The sequence below is a fragment of the Suricata suricatta genome, chromosome 1 (assembly GCF_006229205.1).
Source record: "Suricata suricatta isolate VVHF042 chromosome 1, meerkat_22Aug2017_6uvM2_HiC, whole genome shotgun sequence".
NCBI classification, from domain to species: domain Eukaryota; kingdom Metazoa; phylum Chordata; class Mammalia; order Carnivora; family Herpestidae; genus Suricata; species Suricata suricatta.
This window is the reverse complement of record NC_043700.1, coordinates 112,304,182-112,318,196: the sequence shown is the minus strand read 5'-3', so window position 1 is coordinate 112,318,196 and position 14,015 is coordinate 112,304,182. Positions and strand designations below refer to the sequence as shown.

The following is a 14,015-nucleotide window of genomic DNA, read 5'->3' as shown; positions in this document are numbered from 1 at the left end:
AAAATCAAAGAAAGAAAGAATAAATTGCAAAGTAATACCCATGAAATTGCTCAGAATTCAGCCCAGATAGACAAAGCTATTTTGATTAATTAAAATAAATGAAGGAAAGCTAGAAAGGCTCCAGTATTTGCACTTAAATCTAACAGGAATTCCAGAAAAAGTGAATAGAGAAAATAAGAAGCAATATTTAAAGAGAAAATGAGAAATTTTCAAAGTTCTCAAGACTGAAAGTGAAACAGCAAAGAGAAAGTAGAAGAATTAAAGGTAACTAACTCTATACCTAGTCAGAGATTTGTGAAACTGGGGAATAACAAGAAAACAAAGAAAATTTTTAAAAACTTCCATAAAAGAGAAAGAAATTACCTAAGATGACTGACAATTAGCAATTTAGCAAATTAGCATGTGACAGAAGGCAATATACTAATTATCCTCAAAATGCTGGGGTAAAATAACTCATCTAGACTTTTATGTCTAGCTAACCTATTACAAGAGTGAGGGGGGGGATATATTGGCATTTGCAGTCATAGAAATAATTAGAGGACTTGGATATTCTTTGAGAAAACTACCACAGCCTGGCTGTGTTGGAGGGGAAGAAGTGGAATAGAAGAAATAGTGACAAATTCAGGAAGTGGCAAATGTGATAAATTTAACTACTGATTGTAAAATAGAACTTGATGTTTTAAGGTGTATTTTTTTTAGAAAAGATAGAAATCTAGCAAATAATAAGGGATATGAGAGAGGAGTAGTGTTCATAGGGTAGTTGAGACAAGTTCAGGTTTTTGTTTTTCAAAGAGACTGAAGATCCTTAATAACTTTAGATAGAAACAATCAGAGTGAAGAATGTGTAAATTAAGCCATATGAATGAGCTAATCTCCTTTATTGTGACATCTAAACAATCTTTTAAAAATTCTACTGCCTGAATTTAGAAATGTGCTTTGGCGAGCTTGAAGGTGATGAGTGAGGGCCAGGGTCGTGTCGTGTACTGTGCCAGCCCTACTCTGATATACGGTGTATTTCTAACTCCACGTTGGTGAATTGCACCGAGTCCAGGTGAAGTGATTCTTGTCACAAATCCTGACTGGCCTGAGGACATAAGTCTGAACCAGGAGGAGGACATTTGCACCAACTAAATTTGTGATATGCCCCTTAATTAGAAAGAGATGCAAGTTTGCTCACTTGTGCAGCTTTTGGGGTCTCCAAGTTAGATCTGTTGTCTGTTCTAGAAAATGTTACTGATCTTTTTTCTACAAATGCTATTTTTGCTAACTTCGGATTATTAAACCCTATTTGCTTTACCCAGGTGGTATCTGTGGCCTGGGATTTCTGCCAATCTGATACCACTAATGACTAGTTTCCAATCAGCAGAGGAAATCGGCAACTACCAAACCAAGAAGAAAATTCTGTGTGTATGTGTGTTTGTGTATGTGTGTGTGTGTTTGGAGGGGGAGAGAATGGGAGAGGAGTATAGAAAATTTTATTATTCCAACAGAAATCAGGGACCAGAAAGAGAATAGAATGAGACAGAAAACACCAAGAACAGAAATAAGTCCTAATATATAAAAAATTACTGGAAAAAATTAACTCATTAAAAAAAGGTTATCACTTTGGATACAAAGCAAAAACAGTTAAATCTTGCTTATAAATGACTGATTTAACAAAACGACACAGGAGGATTGATAGTAGAGGGAGGGGAGAGGCTATATCCAGCTAATCATGACCAACAGAGAATGATGGAACAATATTGGTATCCAACAAAATAGAGCTTAAGGTGAAAGTATTAAAATAAAGCACCATATGGTTATAAAAGAAATGTTACAAAAATGATATAATAACCATTTATTTGTAAGTGGTGACCATATAGCCTTGAAATACATAAATTAAACATTGATAGAAGCTTGAGAAACTTATGAATTCACATTTAAATAAAAAATATTAGTGAGGCTAAAAAAGAGATAAAGAACACAAGTTTGGTTTGTTATAGGACTTTGTTCCTTAGAATAAGGAATATACTTATTTCTCAGCATGCATAGAATCTCCGTGAAAACTGACGACTTATTTTCATTCTGCAGAACCTCCGTGTAGCACAAGGTTTAACAGTGTTGTCCTGCTCCGACCGCTCTTTGTACTTTGTACTAACAGCTCACATTAATTCAGCATATGGTTACTGTATATAAAGCACATGCCTAATATGCATTTCCTCCTTTAGGAAAAGAGGACAGTGTTTTACGTATGCATGTTTTCTAATTCGAAGGACAAGGAAAATCAATGCTGACAAAATCTTTTTTATTACTGAAGTTATAAAGACTATCATTGTTAATGTTTTAGCTCCCAGGGATAGTGGTATTTTTTAAAAAACTGTCTGCCTCAAAAAGATATCACTGTACACCTATCAGAATGGCCAGAATTAAAACTAGTGATACCACCAAATATTGGTGATGATGCAGGGAAATTGGATCATTCATGCACGGCTGTTGGGAATGTAAATGTTCAGGCACTCTGGAAAATAGTTTGGCAGTTTCTTAAAAAATGCAACTCAGCAATTGCACTTTTGGGCATTTATCAAAGAAAAGTTCACACAAAATCCTGTACATGAGTGTTCTTAGCAGCTTTATTTGTGGTAGACAAAAACTGGAAGAAACTCCAAAGTGTTTTCAACAGGGGAATGGTTAAACAAAGTGTGGTATCACCATGCCATTCAATACTAGTCAGCAGTAAAAATGAACCATATGCAGTCATTTGGATGGGTTTCAAGGTAATTATGCTAAGTAGGAAAAAAAGCCAGTCTCAAAGGTTACATACCTTATGATTCCATTTATATAACATTCTTGAAATAAGAATGGAAGAGGGAAGACAGGTTGGTGGCTGCCAGGTGTTAGGGATGGGAGGTAGGAGTGGAGTCCCAGGTGCTAAAAAGAGGCCTCGGCGAAGGGCGCCTGGGTGGCTCAGTGGGTTGAGTGTCTGACTTTGGCTCAGGTCATGATTTCACAGCTTGTAGCTTCGAGCCCAATGTCGGGCTCTGTGATGATTCAGATGCTGTGTCTCCTTCTCTCTTTACCCCTTCCCCACTTGCTTGTGTGAGCGCTCTTTCTCAAAAATAAATAAAAACACTAAAAATGTGGGACACCTGAGTGGCTCAGTCGGTTGAACGTCTGGCTTCGGCTCAGGTCATGATCTCACGGTTCGTGGGTTCGAGTGTAGGGCTCTGTGCTGACAGCTAGCTCAGAGCCTGGAGCCTGCTTCAGATTCTGTGTCTCCCTCTCTCTCCGACCCTCCCCTGCTCACGCTGTCTCTCTCTGTGTCTCAAAAATAAATAAAAAACATTAAAAAAAAAAAAGAGGCCTGGGGGACCTTGTGGTGGTAGAAAAGTTCTGTATCTTGGTGGTGGTGGTCACAGAAATCTACAAAGGTGATAAAATTGCATAGAACTGCACACACCTATGAGTACATATAAAGCTAGTGAAATCTGAATAAGTTCTGTGGATTGTACCGATGTAATTTTCCTGGCTTTGGTATTGTACTATAAAGATGAAGGATGTTATCATTGGGGGAAACTAGACGAAGGGTACATGGTGGCTTCCTCTACATTTTGTTAATTTCCTGTGAATCTACAATTATTTCAAAATTAAAAGTTAAAAAAGAGGTCTACCTAATGTCTAGCAGTTTCTTGATTATCCTTATCTATGTGTTAAAATTTGAAAGCCCCAAATTAATATTTAATAAAATAGTTTTTCTGTGAACTTGGAAGGTGGACTCTTCATACTCCAGTTTTGTTTAGAAAGGAGAGTTTGTTTTTGTTTGTTTAAAGAAAGCCATATAGGGGCTCCTGGGTGGCCCAGTCGGTTGAGCGTCCGGCTTCAGCTCAGGTCATGATCTCACGGTTCGTGGGTTCGAGCCCAGTGTTGGTCTCTGTGCTGATAGCTATCTCAGAGCCTGGAGCCTGCTTCAGATTCTGTGTCTCTCTCTCTGACCCTCCCCTGCTCGGGCTGTCTCTGTCTCTCAAAAAGAAATAAAAAAATTAATAAAAACATAAAAAATTTAAAGAAAGCCATATAACCTACAAAAAGTAATTTACTTAATTTTTGTGGATTGCCAATTATGTAGGATTTTAATGTGGGATTGTGTCTTATTTATCTTCGTTTGCTTCCATGGCCCATAACAAATAAGACACAGTAATAATTTCAGACACTCAATACATGTTTGCTGATTTCTAAATTTTCTGGGGCTGTATTCTAGCTATGTTCCCACAGTTGCTGTGCTGTATTCCTCTAGATGTATAGTAGCTCCCTCTTTCTTTGCTGTTCATGAAAAAGCAATTGGAACAATTTACTCAGAAAGGCATTTGTGTGGGCAGCTGATTTTTCAGGCGGGAGTAAATCGAGATGGTTGACAGAACACAGTTATGCAACTTGATACTGAATGTTTAGAACACCTTTTCTTTTAAGTTCTTTGTGACTTCTCAGACCAGTTATTTCTGTAAGCTGTAGCCTTCTGCCATGTTGTCTTATTCTTTTCTCTCCAAACATTCTTTCCTCTTCCCTCTTTTATACTTTGTCTTGCCAATACATTTCTTCATTTAAAAAAAATGCTGAGTGGTTTTTTTGGGTTTCATTCTTTCTCTTCAACTTATACTTTCAGAGTCTACCTTTCATTTCTAACAGACAATTCTTAAGTGGAAGCCATTAATAATACTTCCCACCTGACTAGCAATTGTTAAAGTTGTCCTTAATACTTTTTGGAACAGTTTGGGGTATAAGTAAAAACAGAAAAGAAAGTTGTGTATATACCACACAGACAGACATAGATATGTGCACAAAAGACTCAAAAGTTCATCGCAGCATTATTTACAATGGCCAAAACATGGAAATAACTAAATGCTTATAAACAGTAGAATGAATAAATTATAATATTTTTAGACAATAACCTAAAACACAGAAATGAAAATAAATTAAATACTGCTACCTACAGTGACATGGGTGAAACTCACAAATGCAATACTGAGGAGAAGAAGCTGGACACAAAAGGATATATACTATTTGATCTACTTTAAATAAGGATAAGAAATAGGCTAAACAAATTAATAGTGGTGGAAATCAGGAATAGTGGTTTCTTTCTGGGAAGAGGTCCATGGTAATTTAGAAGAGGGATTTTGGAAGGGGGTCCAGTAATAATTCTATTTGTTGATATTCATGGAGGTTGTAAAAGTATGTTCATTTTGTGAATGTCCATTGTGCTGACCCTTGTTTGTATATTATGTACATAATACTTTATTACATAGTTGATTTTTATTAAGGTGGGTTAAATATTCTTATTTCCATTTCACAGGTGAGCTAGCTAAACTTCAAAGATTGAGTTATTTGCCACTGAGAAGTGGAACACAGCTCCTGTGTTTCTGTTCCGTCGCCACTCCTTTCAAAAAGTACTTTGCATCCATCTGAATAACGCTCTTCATTCTTTACTTTTTCTCTAACAGGCCATGGCCATATAGGAAATATTTTAAGCTTTGCAGGTCATATGGTCTCTGTAGCAATGATTTATCTCTGCCATTGCAGTGTGAAAACAGGCATAAGCAATTCATAAATGAATGGTGTGGTGGTGTTTTGATAAATAATTATCAACAATGAAACTTAAATTTCAGGTAAAATTTACATATCATAAAATGCCATTTCTCTTCTTTTTTGTTTTCAACCATTCAAAACTGTAAAAACCAGGCTGAGTTCCTGAGCCATACGAAGGTGGGTGGCAGGCTGGATTTGGCCACTGGGCCTCAGTTTGCCAGCCCCCGTTCTAGGAGGTCTATTTGTGTGTTTACATAAATGGCAGTTTATGTTCATAATTTATGTACTTTTTTATACACAGGAGTAAGGAAACAGCCCGCCCTATATCGTGAGCTCCTTTAAACTGTAAACTTTCCAGCTTATTTAGCACATCACTAATTTCATGGCTCATAGGTTAAGCTAGAAGTTCTCTGAAGAATAGTTTTGTCCACATTCTCTCTCTTGTGTTTTCTTTCATTTCCTTCCTTTGCGTTTAATGAGAATACACAAAATGTTCTGGGATAAGAACAAAAGGATTTATCAAATGTTAACAGCTGTCGAACCATCTGTTATTGAAAAAAGAGTTTGATTAGCCCCCTAGGGCAATGAAGCCATTACAGCTCTGGATGTACAGGAGAAAGAGGAAACAGAAGGCTTTCGCTAACCAATGATGGGTATCACTACTGATAGTAGAGCACCCTTCATTTGGAAAAGGATGTAGGTAACAAAAGAAGCATTAATTTGAAGTCTTTTGATAAATTATCATTCTTATGAGCTTTTATATTTGTTTTGGTAAAAAATATGAAAGCAAGGGCTAACGATGGAAAAGAAAGAGCTTGGGGAAGTTACTTGCAAATTTGTAAAAACAAAATTTGATTGTTTGTATGTCAGTGATTCTCAGCTGATTTCCTGTGCCATGTACCCTAAAAATCTCCCCCGAAATGTGGTCTTAGATTTTGCTCATTAAGAATAGAAACTATTTCAGCAATGTCTAGCAGACTGAACCTGTAGCCGTGAGCATCATAAGATGTGAAGAGTGGGGTGCAGCTTGCCACAGGGAACGCAGAAGAGGTGCTGTGTATCACCAAGTCGGCACCAAGGAAGAGTTCATGTTTACTGGAACACGTTAGCATTTGGCCTCATGAATTTATGGGATGGAAATCAAGGCAGAAAACACATCAACTCAATTAGTTAAAATAGTGTGGAAGGTCATCCAAGAGAACATTGTAATACTATGTAGATACAGTTGCATTCCTTTAAATATGTAGCCAAAAATTCAGATATTCAAAGTGTACCATGAACACAATCATGATCTAAACATGTATTTCTCAGCACGGCAATTATTGGGAGTTGGGCAGAGTAAAACTTTTTTTGTTTTGTTTTGTTTTTTGTAAGGATAGCCTCCCGAGGTTTGCAGGATGTTTATCACCCATGGTCCCACCCACTAATAACAATAGCGTTGTTAATTTTTGTGACAACCAGAACATCTTCACATTCTTCCCAGTGTGGCTCAAAACCACCAGTTTAAATGATCCAATTCTTGTATGTCACTAACCTTACACTGTATCTTTGTTAGATTTTTTTTGTTTCATATATTAAACAAATATATGAAATATTTTTTTGTCTTACAGATAACAAAGCAAGAAAGAAATATTAAATATGTGCTCTTCCTAAAATTAACATACATTTTTCTTTGTTCTCTCTCTTTTTCCTTTATACTTTATTGTGAAGTTGGCTTCCGTATAACACCCAGTGCACATCCCAAGTGCCCTCCTCCTGCCCATCACCTCCCTTCCCCTCTCCCCCTCCACCATCAGCCCTCAGTTTGTTCTCAGTATTCAAGAGTCTCTCATGGTTTGCCTCCCTCCCTCTCCCCAACTATTTTTCCCCCTTCCCCTTGCCCATGGTCCTCTGTTGAGTTTCTCTTGTTCCACATATGAGTGAAAACATATGGTATCTTTCTCTGCCTGACTTATTTCACTTAACATAACACACTCGAGTTCCATCAACATTGCTGCAAATGGCCAGATTTCATTCTTTCTCATTGCCATGTAGTACTCCATTGTGTATATATACCACATCTTCTTTATCCACTCATTGGTTGATGCACATTTAGGCTCTTTCCATGATTTGGCTATTGTTGAAAGTGCTGCTATGAACATTAGGGTATGTGCACCCCTGTGCATCAGTACTTCTGTATCCCTTGGGTAAATTCCTAGCAAGGATACAAGGATACTTCTGTATCCTTGGGTAAATTTGGGAGGACCTAAATTGCTATTGCTGGGTCATAGGGGAGTTCTATTATTAATTTTTTTTTCGTTCCCCACACTGCTTTCTATAGCAGCTGCACCAGTTTACATTCCCACCAACAGTGTAGGAGGGTGCCTTTTTCTCCACATCCTCATCAGCATCTATAGTCTCCTGATTTGTTCATTTTAGCCACTCTGATTGGCATGAAGTGGTATTGCAGTGTGGTTTTGATTTGTATTTCCCCAATGATGAGGGACATTGAGCATTGTTTCATGTGTCTGTTGGCCATCTGGATGTCCTCTTTGGAGACCTGTCTGTTCATGTCTTCTGCCCATCTCTTCACTGGATTGTTTGTATTTCAGGTGTGGAGTTTGGTGAGTTTTTTGTAGATTTTGGATACTAGCCCTTTATCTCATATGTCATTTGCAACTATCTTTTCCCATTCTGTCAGTTGCCTATCAGTTTTCTTGATTGTTTCCTTTGTCGTGCAGAAGCCTTTTAGCTTGATGAGGTCCCAATAGGTCATTTTTGCTCTTGATTCCCTTGCCTTTGGGGATATGTCGAGTAAGAAATTGCTGTGGCTGAGGTGGAGGAGGTTGTTTCCTGCTTTCTCCTCTAGGGTTTTGATGGTTTCCTATTTCACATTCAGGACCTTCATCCATTTTGAGTTTATTTTTGTATATGGCATAAGAAAGTGGTATTGTTTCATTCTTCTGCATGTTGCTGTCCAGTTCTCCCACCACCACCTGCTACAGAGGCTATGTTTTTTCCATTGGATACTCTTTCTTGCTTTGTCAAAGATGAATTGGTCATCCATTTGTGGGTCCAATTCTGGGTTCTCTATTCTATTCCATTGGTCTATGTGTCTGTTTTTGTGCCAATACCATACTGTCTTGATGATGACAGCTTTGTAGTAGAGGCTAAAGTCTGAGATTGTGATGCCTCCCGTTTTGGTTTTCTTCTTCAATACGACTTTGGCTATTCAGGGTCTTTTATGGTTCCATACACATTTTAGGATTGTTTGTTCTAGCTTTGAGAAGAATTCTCATGCAATTTTGATTGGAATTGCATTGAATGTATAGATTGCTTTGGGTAGTATTGAGATTTTAGCAATATTTATTCTTCCAATCCATGAGCATGGAATGTTTTTCCATTTTTTGTGTCTTCTTTGATTTCCTTCATAAGTTTTCTATACATCATACAGATCTTGTACATCTTTGGTTAGGTTTATTCCTAAGTATTTAATGGTTTTGGGTGCAATTGTGAATGGAATCAGTTTCTTGATTTCTCTTTCTGTTGCTTCATTATTGGTGTATAATGATGCAACCAATTTATGTATATTGATTTTTGTACCCTGAAACTTTGCTAAATTCCTGGGTCAGTTTTAGTAGGCTTCTGGTGGAGTCTGTCAGGTTTTCCATGTAGAGTATCATGTCATCTGCACAAGGTGAAAGTTTGACTTCATCTTTGCCAATTCTGATGCCTTTAATTTCCTTTTGTTGTCTGATTGCAGATGCTAGGACTTCCAGCACAATGTTAAACAGCAGTGGTGAGAGTGGACACCCCTGTCGTGTTCCTGGTCTCAGGGGGGAAGCCCTCAGTTTTTCCCCATTGAGGATGATATTAGCTGTGGGCTTTTCATAAATGGCTTTTATGATGTTTAAGAAACTGACTTTCTCTATACTGATTTTCTCGAAGCTTTTTATTAAGAAAAGATGCTGTATTTTGTCAAATGCTTTTTCTGCATCTATCGACAGGATCTTATGGTTTTTATCTTTTCTTTTGTTAACATGATGTATCACATTAATTGGTTTGAGAATATTGAACCAGTCTTGTAACCCAGGAATGAATCCCACTTGATCATGGTGGATAATTCTTTTTATATGCTGTTGAATTCAATTTGCAAGTATCTTGTTGCAGGTTTTTGCATCCATATTCATCAGGAATATTGGCCAGTAGTTCTTTTCTTGCTGGGTCTTTGTCTGGTTTGGGAATCAACGTGATGCTGGCTTTGTAGAGTGAGTCCGGAAGTTTTCGTTCCATTCCTGTTTTTTAGGAAGGTTTGAGAAGAATGGGTATTAATTCTGATTTAAGTGTCTGGTAGAATTCCCCAGAAGCCATCTGGCCCAGGGCTCTTATTTGTTGAGAGATTTTTGATAACTGATTCAATTTCTTCACTAGTTATGGATCTGTCCAGATTTTCTATCTCTTCCTGTTTAAATTTGGAAGGCCTTGTGTGTTTAGGAATTTGTCCATTTCTTCTAGGTTGTCCAGTTTGTTGGCATAAAATTTTTCATGGTATTCGCTGACAATTGCCTGTATTTCTGAGGGATTGGTTGTAATAAATCCACTTTCATTCATGATTTTGTCTATTTGGGTGCTCTCTCTTTTCTTTTTGAGAAGTTTTTATTTTTTCTAAAACCAACTCTTGGTTTCATTGATCTATTCAACTGTATTTTGGGATTCTATATTGTTTATTTCTTCCTGGACCTTATATCTCTTCTTTTGCTGGTTCTGGGGTGTTCTTGCTTCTTTGCTTCTAGTTCCTTTAGATGTGCTGTTAGATTTTGTATTTGCACTTTTTCTAATTTCTTGAAATAGGCTTGGATTGCAATGTATTTTCCTCTTAGGACTGCCTTTGTTGCATCCCAAAGAGTCTGGATTATTGTATTTTAATTTTCATTTGTATCCATATATTTTTTAAATGTCTTCTCTAATTGCCTGATTGGCCCCATTGTTCTTTAGTAGAGTGTTTTTGTTTTTGTTTGTTTTTTTTTTTAATATTTAATCAAATTTAATCAAAAATTATGAGCCATATTACATGCCATGATTAGCTTTCTATGAATAGCTTTGCTTTCTGTATACAAATCAGTATCAATGAAATAAAAAATAAAACCATATACTAGGCAAAGGACTTTATTAATATTGTTTCAAACTTTATTCCCAGGCTTCTTCAGCTTAATTAGCTGCAAAGAATGAATTGTGTATAAGCAAAAACTGAAAAGAGCTGCAGTGTCCAAGGGGCTTGGGCTTAAAGATATTAGAGATCTAGGTTTTATCAGATCCATGAACAGAATTTTTAAAAAGCAGTCATAATATCAAATAGCAGCTCCCAGTAACTTCTTCAAGTTTTATCTTCTTCAGAAGTTGACTCAGTTCAGTTTGCTTCATTCTTGGAAGCTTCATCAAAATTCTCCACAAGATCTGGAACGTCATCGTCTTCATCCTCTCCTGGAGCAGGTGGTGCCTTTCCATCCACAGGTTGTGTGGGCAGAGCTCCCGCCAGCCTTCTTCAGCTAGTCAGACCGTCTGCACCCAGCTGGTTTAAGATACTGGGTAGCATTTCTGTCAGCTGCGTTGTCTCCGCACGGCCTGTGATGGTGAAGGTGTTCGCCACCAGGGATGCCTGAACTTTAGGGTTGTTAAAGTGGGTCACTGTTCCTTGGTTTGTGAACATATTCACTTCTTCAATACCAGATATATTGTTTACCCCTAACTTCTTTAAGGAGAACTGAAGTTTTTTATCATCTGCTGTAGCTGTTCTATGAACCACCTTCTTCTTTCGGCGAGCAGTTCCTTTCCCACCAATGCGCACTTGTGCTTGCAGTTTGGCGAGTTTCTCCTGGTTCATGATAGTTTCTTTCATCTTGTTGGAGCGGAAATGGGACCGCGTGGGGGACTAGGGTTGGCGCTCAGGGGGTCTCGGGTGGACCAGCTGAGATTAGGAGCACACACGCGGGGACGCAAGATGGCAGCTAGAGGAGTAGGGTGTTTTTTAACCTCCATGTTTTTGGAGGTTTTCCAGACTTTTTCCTGTGATTGGTTTCAAGTTTAAAAGCACTGTGTTCTGAATGTGTGCATGGTATGATCTCAGTTCACTTATATTTATTGAGGGCTGCTTTATGACCCAGTATATGGTCTATCTTGGAGAATGTACCATGTGCACTCGAGAAGAAAGTGAGTTCCATAACCTCAGGATATAGAGTTCTAAAAATAACTGTCAAATACATCTGGTCCAATGTGTCATTCAGGTCCATTGTTTCTTTAGTGATTTTTCTGTCTAGTTGATCTACCCGTTGCTGTAAGTCGAGTATTAAAGTCCCTTGATATTAGCACATTCTTATCAATAAGATTGTTTCTGTTTGTGATTGTTTTATGTATTTGGGTGCTTCCAAATTCGGTAAATAGACATTTATAACTGTTAGCTCTTCCTGTTGGATGGAACCTGTAATTATTATATAATGCCCTTCTTCATCTCTTGTTACTGCCTTAACTTTAAAGTCCAGTTTGTCCAATATACATATGGCTACTCTAGCTTTCTTTTAGCTTCCAGTAGCATGATAGATAGTTCTCCAATCCCCTTACTTTCAATCTGAAGGTGTCCTCAGATCTAAGCTGACTCTCTTGTAGACAGCAAAGAGATTTTTTTTTTTTTTAGCCATTATGCTACGCTATGTCTTTGGATTGGAGCATTTAATCCATTTACACTCAGTGTTATTATTGAAAAATATGGATTTAGAGTCTTTGTGTTCTCTGTAGGATTCATGCTTGTAGTGGTGTCTCTGGTACCTTGTGTTCCTTGTAATATTTCCCTCATAGAGTCCCTCTTAGGATTTCTTGTAGGGCTGGTTTTGTGATGATGAATTCCTTCAATTTTTGTTTGTTGTTCTATTCTGAACGACAAGCTTTCTGGATAAAGGATTCTTGGCTGCATATTTTTTTCTGTTCATCACATTGAAGATTTTCTGCCATTCCTTTCTGGCCTGACAAGTTTCAGTAGATAGGTCTGCAACCACCCTGATATGTCTCCCTTTGTATGTGAGGACCCTTTTATCCATAGCTGCTTTCAGAATTCTCTCTTTATCCTTATATTTTGCTAGTTTCACTATGATATGTAATGTAGAAGATTGATTCAAGTTATGTCTGAGAAGAGTTCTCTGTGCCTCTTGAATTTCAATGGCTATTTCCTTCCCCAGATTGGGGATGTTCTTGGCTATAATTTGTTCAATTACCCCTTCACCCCTTTCTCTCTCTCTTCTTCTTATGGAATTTCTATGATATGAATATTGTTCCATTTGATTGCATCACTCAGTTCTTGAACTCTCCTTTCATGTTCCTGGATCAATTTATCTCTCTTTTTTCTTGGCTTCTTCTTTTTCTATAATTCTGTCTTCTAATTCATGTATTCCTCTCCCTGCCTCTTCAATCCATGCAGTGGCTGCCTCTATTTTATTATGCACCTCATTTATAGCATTTCTCAATTAATCACAACTATATTTAAGGCCTGTAATCTTTGTAGCATTAGTTTCTCTGGTGTCTTCAATGCCTTTTTCAAGCCCAGTGATTACTTTTATGACTATTCTTCTAAATTCTTGGCCAGTTATGTTGCTTATATTTATTTTCACCAATTCTGTAAGCTGTGACTTCTTCCTGGAATTTTTTTAGAGTAGAGTCCTTCCATTTTGTCATTTTGGCTAGCTTTCTGTCTCTTATAGGTTATAAAAGCTTGTTATGCACTCTGCACCTGTGAGTTCTGTTGTATTAAAGGAGACTCTTTGACTGTCCATAGCCTGTTCATTCAGGAAATATTTTTTTAATGGTGTCCCTTGGTCTCCCTTGTTGTGCCTTTGGTTATTTTATTTCCCTACTCTAGTGATATTTGGGGCTTTCCAAAATGTGTACTTTGACTTGTTTCTTGAGGTATCCCTGGAAAGGAAAACAGACAGACAAACAGGGAACAAAAGCATGCAAATGCACAGAGAAATCAAGCAAACAAGCAAGCTGAAAGGAAAAAAAAAAAAAGACAAAGGGCAGTGTGAAAGCATAAAACCAAAATTCCAAGCTGCAAATAAAGAGCAGAGTGTAGACAGTGCTGATGGAAGAGCATATACAAAGAGAGAAATGACAGGGGTGGGGAGAAAGAGAAATTGGACTTTGATAAGGCAGAGAGACTAAAAGGCTTAATTCAGAAAGAGAAAAAGGAGAATATGGTAGGAGGCTAGGAGAAGGAAACAAACATAATATTAGCCAGAGAAACTATATAGTCTGATTACTCCAGAAAGAGAGAGAGAGAGAGAGAGAGAGAGAGAGAGAGAGAGAGAAGAAGGTAAAGATGGATGTGTAGAATATGCATGAAGGGAATGGATTAAATGTGACTGTTTATGCAAACCTATAACCAGAGTACCCAGTCCAGCAGAGGGGAGAGATAAGAATGAGGTAAGACAGAATAT

At 37.6% G+C, this 14,015-nt stretch overlaps 1 pseudogene; it reads right to left on the bottom strand.

The window, feature by feature from the left end:
• Positions 1-10,942: 10,942 nt before the first annotated feature.
• On the bottom strand, positions 10,943-11,527 carry LOC115276645 (annotated as a pseudogene).
• Positions 11,528-14,015: the final 2,488 nt, after the last annotated feature.